General features: G+C 35.3%; 1 long non-coding RNA gene across 2 annotated transcripts; it reads right to left on the bottom strand.

Annotated features, from left to right (window-relative positions):
* Nucleotides 1-234: 234 nt before the first annotated feature.
* On the bottom strand, nucleotides 235-3,743 carry LOC110794100 (uncharacterized). Of its 2 annotated transcripts, none has more exons than XR_002534918.2 (6): nucleotides 3,717-3,743; nucleotides 2,980-3,101; nucleotides 2,285-2,432; nucleotides 1,588-1,657; nucleotides 429-482; nucleotides 235-340 (listed from the first exon to the last, which is right to left on the bottom strand). It is a non-coding gene; the product is annotated as an uncharacterized lncRNA (long non-coding RNA). The 2 variants fall into 2 exon arrangements; XR_002534920.2 differs by having other exon boundaries at nucleotides 2,285-2,429.
* Between the last annotated feature and the right edge of the window lie 5,305 nt (nucleotides 3,744-9,048).

Genomic DNA, 9,048 nt, shown 5'->3' with positions numbered 1-9,048 from the left:
TCATTAATTTTGACTATGCAAATTATATTCAGTTAATATAAATGGCTAAACTCTACAAGAATGGACAAGTTAATATAATTGACCAAGCTTAATAGTATGTACTTGAAGACCAAGATTAACAATAGTTTATAAAAGATATCAGTGACATTGTGCACAACAGCACAAGTCAAACAAGTCACAGGGAGTCAGGGTCACTCAAGTTATTAAAGATACAAGATTAAGTCTCGCTTTATAGGGGAACATTCGGCTAAAAACTCACTGTATAGTTGGATAATTGCTTGTTCATGCCTGCCTTCCATACAACTTTTGGATTTCCATTTACCAAACCAACTATTGAGTCCTGAAATAAGAATTTGGAGGTAGAAATATGATCAATAAAGAGATCGCTTGTTAGTTATATACACCGCTAAAGGTAGCAAGAACTCTACCTAGAGAAGTTTGGAGTTCAACCTTAGCTTAGATGCTGAATCTGCCACTAAAAGCTACAATGAAATATGAAAAAGTTACATTTTTTTAAAATATCTAATATGAAAAAGTTACAAATTGATAATCATTTGCTTTCCATGGATATTGCACGAGTGGATAAAAAAGTAGCACATATAACGTTAAATTTAACACTGAAATATGTAATTTGATCATCATTAATACATTTTTCTGGAAACTAAACCTTGATATAGTGGCCAACCAGTAGCATATGTAGAAGCTGGGTCTGAGCTGTATACTTTGGACGCTCAAGCTTGGGGGCTGAATAAATGGTAATTTTGAAAACTCGTAGACTCAATTTTACGGAGAGGTTTCCTTCCATATAAGGAAAACTTGCAAGTGGCTAGCCTTGAAAATTGGATTAGAATAAGAAGCATAAGAAAGGGTCATATATATGAATCCAGTTGAACTTACCCTCCCAACCCCTCCACAAGTTGGACAAATTCTACTATTCTAGCCTTTGCATAAATAGGATGGCCACGCCCATCTAAATCACAAGCCAAAAATGAAAATATATCAACTTTAGTAAGATGGGAAAAGAAGATTCTCAAATATTAGTGCCCAGAATAGTTAAATTGATAAAACAATTCTAGTATGTAGCAGTGACAGTGGAAGTATTATCAGTCAAATTGGGTTATAGGAAGTTCCAAACTCTTCATTGAGAAAAAGGCACAAGCTCTAACACAACTCTCAAATTCCATTCGAATTCCTATGAAAATCTTGACTCAGCTTTCCTCATAACAGATACTCTGTAATAAGTAAAAGAAGATAAAACCCAAAAGATATAACATCAACAACTTCTTCCAGGCTTCCACTCAAGTAAACAGAATCGATGCTAAATGTTCAGTAAACAGAATCCCCCTACTAAAACTTCCTTTCTCCGAATGTTCTGGCATATCATATAAATAGCTAAGGAAAAATGTGAATAACTAAAACTGAGTGCCAAAATAAAGCCAACAACAAAATATGCATTCAAAAGAGTGACAGCCATCTTAAATCAATTTGAAGCTACTATAAGGTCTATAACCAGAGAATTCTGTACAAGGAACAATGAAGGTACAAACAAAATTTCATTTCTACAAATAAAATTGAGAAATTGTTCACCTTTTCACACACAATCAACTACTCACTCTGAATTCAGTCCGTCTGAATTGCTTCCCGCAACTCCAAAACCCTACAGATCATGAAATGATGATGAAAATTAATCAACAAATGATCACACCTAGAATAGTGACAAATGAAATTATTCTTAAGGAAAATGACAAACAAAATTGGGGGCATATTTACCAATACAAAACACAACCCACCAAATTGTGATTTTGTTTGTCTGTTAGTCTCTTATATCTATTTATTAAAAGGCGATGATCAAAAAGTAATTGTAATAATCTATACTCATTCACTAAGTTGATGACCTCAATAGTTTTTTTAGGGTGGTCGATCCAGACCGTAGAGACAAAAGGCAAGAAGCAGTAAGCCAGTAACAAAAAAACGATATCCGGCAAAGGAACAAGGAGTTACAACTTCAAGGAGTACAAGTCAGGGGAGAATAACAAGTAACCTCACTGTTTTACTTTTGGGGTACATTTGGTTGAAATGTATCTTTGCAAATATGTTTTCTGAAGTACAATTCCCATTAGATACAATTAGAGATAAAGGATGTAACATCTATAAGAAAAGTTTTAATTCTGTTTACACTAATAGGAAAAAGCTAGTAAAGAACTGAAAACTTGCAAGTTGCAACAGGTAGTAGTTTATTTAGCATTAATAACATGATATTTAAGCAATAAGTCGGGCGACATACGATAGTGCTATTATCATTTTCAGATCTTGGGGGAGTTAGAAGAGGAAAGGAGTTACGGCTAAGCCTCGGGACATTGTACAATTCCATAACCTTCTCATAGTTACCCGTCCATCATTATTGGGCATGCCATTTGTTGAACATATATCTGCTAATAAAAGCATACAAACCATCAGAACCCAGATTTCATACTCCGTACTATATAGCCTTAAAAAACGTATACATAAACAAAGACATTGTAAGAATATTCACATATAACTTAGTATGACTTTCTGAAACTGCATCAATATATACCATAGATCTACACCATAAATTTCATGGTACATGTGTAATAGCTTCCAAAAGTAGGACTTAAATTCATACTGCAATACTATTTTTTTGGGAACAGTAATAACACGAGCTTGACACAAAGTTACAAAGCCTATCAATATCTATGATACCCAGACTCTTTATTTCACATTAAGAAAACGTGTCTGGTCCACTACAGTCTACAGTCTTACATGTATCCACACTTGAACACAAGGAAAAGGATTTTGCAGTGAACAGTCATATATATGGGTTTTTCCCATCCCCTGTATAAACTTTATGTGCTTTCTCGGAGGAACTTATGAAATTGATGAGGCGAAGCAAGATAAAAGAAACGGAATATTGATTGATAATTCCACACTTACAATAGTTACAAACTATATACAACTTACCATAGCCTTCTATCCACTATATATGATGCTTCTCGATGTCATATGCTTCCTTTACCATCCTTGTTTTCATACTTGCATCTCGCAAAGTTTTAAGAGAAGCATTATCCTCGTCGCTTTTCTCACTGCAAAGAATAAGAGATAGGATATATGTGAGAGCCTCTACCTCATAATCTACTTTAAAAAAAAATAAAGCTTGGTCTACACGAAGAAAGTCACATTCTCATCATTATTAATAGAATAAATTCTAGATTATATAAGCGTTCTAATGAGCTTATAATCTTGTACTGGACAAAACACCTTACATCTATTTGATCAACATGTTCAGCACTATTTTTTGAACTCGCCCGTATATAATATGCAAAGAAAAAGTTCCTCCCAATGATCAAATCTCAGTCTTCCGTCCTTAAAGTCGAATTGACAATCGACATTAACATAATGGATCAAATTATTTAAACACTTGAAAGATATGACAATTCCTACGTGCTACCAGTTCTACTAAACAATTTAACAACTGGATAATCAAATATTACTAACGAAAATCATAAGCTAATCCAAATATCCAAAACTCAAAGATTGAAGAGGAGAAAATATGCGTTCATTGTGTATAATATATATTCATTTACATAATTCAACTACACAAAATCCAGCTACACGTTATCTTATAAACCCCTATAGTTAAGAAAAAATGAGGCAAAAATTCAACCATAAATCCCAAAAGAAAAGTAATAAACTCTAACCTGACATTGCCAATTAGATTCCCCAATGCCTGCACCAAAACAAAAATAAATGAAGTAGGAAAATGTTACAAGCTTAAAATCTCAGAAACCTTAAAATCACAACGCTATAAAACAAAACATTAATGAAATTGAATTAGAAAAGAGATAAAAATAAGAACCCTTAATTCAAAATCACTGGAAATAGACCAAATAAATTATCTTAATTGATGAATTAAAATGTCAAATACGTATACACTAATTAAAAATAAAAACTCAGACCTGAGATTCGAGGGTTCAAACGGTTTTCGCAGCGGAGAATTTGTTTGAGAGAGTATAATCATGAAGAACCTGGGTGCTGATTGTTGAAGAGGCGAATTAAGAATCAACCGATTCGTCACATGAGAGCGGATAGCTAGGGTTGAAAATGAAGGAGGTAGTGAGTTAAACTGACCAAAAATAGCAAAATTAATAACAAAACCATAGAAAACAATCGATTATCACATTCGAATGCATCAATGTCGGACTCCTTCTCAAAATCCTCGAACGTGGCCTTTGATCACCATAAAACAACATCCTCTTGAAGAAAAACGGGGATTGACGATCTGAAAATCCAGGATGATGGAAGGAGATAGGTGAAGGGGGCGATGGAGATTGTGGAGATTGCGGAGATAGAGCTAGGGTTTCTAGAAAATGGGAGGGGAAGAAGATCTCAGTCGAGGAAAGAGAAATGGAAAACAAAGAGGAGCAAACCAGGCAGATGGCTGATGGAACACGTGGCACCATCCAACGTCATGGGAAAATCCAGTAATTAAGGTTGAAAGGTGGGGGCAAAATCGGCAGCACACTATTGCTGCAATAGTAACTTGAAGTTTGTATGTTTTAAAGTGTTAGGATTAAATGTGTTTTTTTCCTTCAAAATATATTTCGACTTCGTAACTCAATATTCAATTGCAACTTAAAAAATTTATAAGTTATAAGTAAAATATATACATAAACTAAAGTTTTACACAAATAGTGTTAATTACTCAAAAATTTAGATTGCATATTGTTGTTAACCAATGTCATTCTTAAACTGCATATATAATGAAATTCATAGTATCCTCAAACTGCATTATGCATATATAAAAAATTTATAAGTGAATTTCAAATGGGTAAAAGAAACTCAAACTATATCCAAGACTTATCTCGATGTTGTGATGAACGAAGTGAACGATTTAGAACAATTGTCGCGTCGTGGCCGAACCACTGCTCTAAAGACAGTTTTGCGCTACCCCGGTGCAGTAGAACGCTTGCGGTTGTCCTGTAGGGTTAACACGACATCAAGGTTTGTGTGCACTCACAAGACTCAATTGGAGACCAGAATACTTGCCCAAAAACGAAAGAGGTTTTTTTGAGAGAAGACGAATGTGTTAGCATGTTGAGAGGTTAGGTGATTGATCAAGTCTTGATTATACAATTAAGCTGATGGGAAAATCAATAGTCAAAAGAGGGAAGTTACAAGGAGAGATTAATGCTCAATAATCAATTCCCAACGTTCACAATAGTCAATATTGTAACGTTCATAAGATTTTTCGTAATAATGACAATCCAAACAGATGATTATTTACCAAAAAGAATATGTATGCCCACAACCCACCCCACGTCTGAGGCCGACCAGAGTCGGCCTAACCTACGTACGTGTGTGTGTGTGCCCAATAAGATCTCTCTTCTACTTTATCAAACAAACAATATTACCAACCCCCAATATATAAAGGATTAAGGATGATATTTTACCAATGTGGTACAAAACATCCTTACTGTCCAGTTGGGGATTTAGAACTGTGTAAGGTTGACTTGTCTCCGCTACTCGATGCTGACTGTATCCTGCACAACGAAGTGGTTAACTAGCATCGGGGGTGATCCGAGAATTACCCTTCCGATGCTAAGTTAGATTATGCGGTGAGATCACGTACCTTTGGCATTGAATGGGGGTATATATTACTAAGAGTTATTTTTTGTAAGTTAGTAATATTAGTAGTATATATATATGAGATCACGTACCTTTGGCATTGAATAGGGGTCCATATATATATATATATATATATATATATATATATATATATATATGAAGGAAATAATGCCCTTGGTCCAAGTATGCATTCAATGCTAAGTCTAATAAATGCGGTTCAGTATTAATTATACAAGTTAATAATTCAGTGAGATCAAGTCAACTGTATGCCTAGCTAGAAGTCGCTTCAGTTCAAGTGGAATTAATAATATTAATCCACAACTTACTCTTGACTGAACCCGTAGGGTCACACAAATAGTACGTGAACGGATCAAGTATTTAAAGGATTTCAATACTCCATTTATGAATATTCGGAATCGACGGATCTCGGTTCCAGTGGGAGCTGAAATCGTCAAAAGGCAAATTATGGATACTCCGGAAATGATGATATTGCTGGAAACGGAAATATGGATCGTATCGGAAATATAAATATTATCCAAGTCGTAGATGTTGCCGAAAACGGAAACATGGTACGTATCGGAAAATATTATCGGAAATGGAAATATTGCCGGAAATGGAAATATTGTCAGAATCAGAAATATTATCGGAATCGGAAAATAATTCCGGAATCGGAAATATTAAATATTTTTTCAAAACGGAAATTAATTCCGGAATCAGAAATGTTAAATATTGTTCGAATCGGAAATGAATTCCGGAGTCGGAAAATTAATCGGAAGCACGTCGTACGAAATAAGCATCGGACGAGCTTGCTAGACGAAGGCCCAACACGAAGCCAGACCCACGTCCAGCAATCCCAGCGCGCGACACAAGCAGCCAAAGGAACGCCAAGCCCAGCACAAAGCCAGGCCCATCGCGCCAAGGCTGAGACCAAGGCTGCGAGGCAGCGAGCTCGTGTGGGCTGGCAGCGATGGGCTTCACGCGCGCGCGGGCATTGCCTGCACACATGTGGGCCGTGCTCGTGTGCGTGTTAGAGTTTGTGCATGCATCGAATCCTTAAGCAATTAGGATTAGATTAGATTAATTTTCTGAATTACTAGTTTAAGGGAACTCTAATTCTAATAGAGTTAGAATTCTTGAGTCCTAGTAAAATTCCAATTCCATATTCCTACTCTATAAATATGTGATGGCATTCACAAATTTATGACAACATAAATTTCAATCATACATATAGCTTTAAGGATTAAAACAAAGTATTATATTTGCCATAATATTCGAAAATATTCATAGAACCTTAGGTGCAATTCTAGTTAATTAAATCTAAGGCGGATCCGAACGTGCTGTGGACTATCTACGGAGCGACGACATTTGGAGTCCTAGGCTTGTTCTTGTTCGGTTCGGGCGCAGCTAGGGAGGGCACGCTATAAAGTGTATGTGTCCTAAATTATGCTAATTGTTATGTGTCAATTAATTTGTATTCCTGGCTTTATGGTTTTTCCGCATGATTTATATTCAATTATATGTATCATAACCTAACAATATATATATAATTATATATATATATATATATATATATATATATATATATATATATATATATATATATATACACGCGGGTGACCTATAATACCTCGTATTTTTCGGAATTTATAAATATATTTTATTATATATTTATAGGAATTTTTATGAATTTAATTTCATTTAATGGGAATTAAATGTGTTTTTATTTCAATTAATTTAATTATTAATTATTTACAAAAACCGTATTTTTATTAAATAAATTCAACGAATTTAATTTAATCAAAGCCCAATTAAATTCCATGATCAAACCCAACAAGGCTTGCAAGGAATTAATATTAAACAAGCCCGCAAGCAAGCCCAACTTTAAACCCTAAAATCTAGCCCATGAAGGGATGAGAACCTATAAATACCCGTCCCCTTAATGAGATCCCCAACCTTAATTTCTGATTTTTCTCTCTTCTCTCTCCTCTTTCGTTAATTTGCTTCAGCCCCAAGGCACGAGCTCGTGCTTGTGTGCCTGCCCGTGTGCCAGCCGCGCCTCACGCGCACCCCCACACACCCTCGCTGCATCTCTCCCTCGCCCTCGCAGCCCGCAGTCGAGCACTCGTCGCTGCTCACTGTTGTTGCTGTATCACGCACCTCTCGTGCCCCTCTCCCTCTCGCCCAGCGCCCAACGCCCTCGCCCACTCGCACACACGCAGCGTTGTGTTGCTGCTGTGTTGCGCGCTGCTCGTGCGGGTACCGTGCTCGTGTGTTGTTGCCTCCGTCGCGGCCCACACACACAACACATCAATTGTTGTGTGTGTTTGTGTTGTTGATTGTTGATAATCAAATTGTATACTTTCAAATTTTCAATTTTCAGTTTTAAATTGTTTTAATTATTTAATTGTGATTATTTATTATTTGGATTATTTAAATTGATTGGAACGGTTATGAACACCGTGTTTTAATATTGAGTATTCGAATTGATGAGATTGGTTTTGATTCAAAAGAATTATAATTTTCAGATTTAAAGGTTAATTAAAGTGTCAATTTTTAAGGTCAAAACATGATTTTATTAATGATCCACTAGTGGGATTTTAATTCCGATTGTTCAAGCGATTGATTCACATAATTTAATGACGATTTAAATTATGGGAATCAACTTAAATTTTTCAGATTTGCTATTAAGCTTTAAAGGGTTTATTTTAATGATTTTTAAAGCTAAAAAGTCAATGTTTTATGCTAGGACTTGAGTTGACTATTTGAGACTATTAAATTGATGAATAACGATTAATTTCTAATTAAACCAAGGATTTTAGTTTCTTAAATAGTTGCTGGAAATTTAGTAAACATGATTAATAATCAAGTTTCTCCTTTGTGTTTATAGGAGTTGATTTCTAGTGAGTCATGATTTGCATAGTGGCCCCCGTACTTAGGTATTCCAGGTACGTACAAGACTAGGGTGACCACCCATCACTTGAGGCCTTTATAAAGTGTACCGAATGCGAATCATGTGAACTTATGTGTTGGGAATTCATGTTTGATGTGTAGACAAGCATGTGAGAATTATTTATTGAATCTATGTGAACGAGCATGTTATGAATTGATTTATGCTTTATAGATTCTGTTGAACTATCATGTTATGGACTTTTATAATCATTGAATTATGTCAAGCATGTTGTTCATATTAGTATGCATGTATGAGTGTTGCGTATGCAAGTTATTATGATTATGCTATAGTACGGGATGTCTAGCATACAGTGTGTAGGGGAATACAGTTAAACATAATAACATGTGCGAAAACAATCCCCAAAGCCATGAAGCATGTATAAAGCACAGATTAAGCATACTTACATTTGAATCGTGTTTTCCACGATAATCTATCAACGAACACGAACTTAGAAC

The sequence above is a fragment of the Spinacia oleracea genome, chromosome 6 (assembly GCF_020520425.1).
Source record: "Spinacia oleracea cultivar Varoflay chromosome 6, BTI_SOV_V1, whole genome shotgun sequence".
NCBI lineage: Eukaryota > Viridiplantae > Streptophyta > Magnoliopsida > Caryophyllales > Amaranthaceae > Spinacia > Spinacia oleracea.
This window is presented reverse-complemented; position numbering and strand designations above follow the sequence as displayed.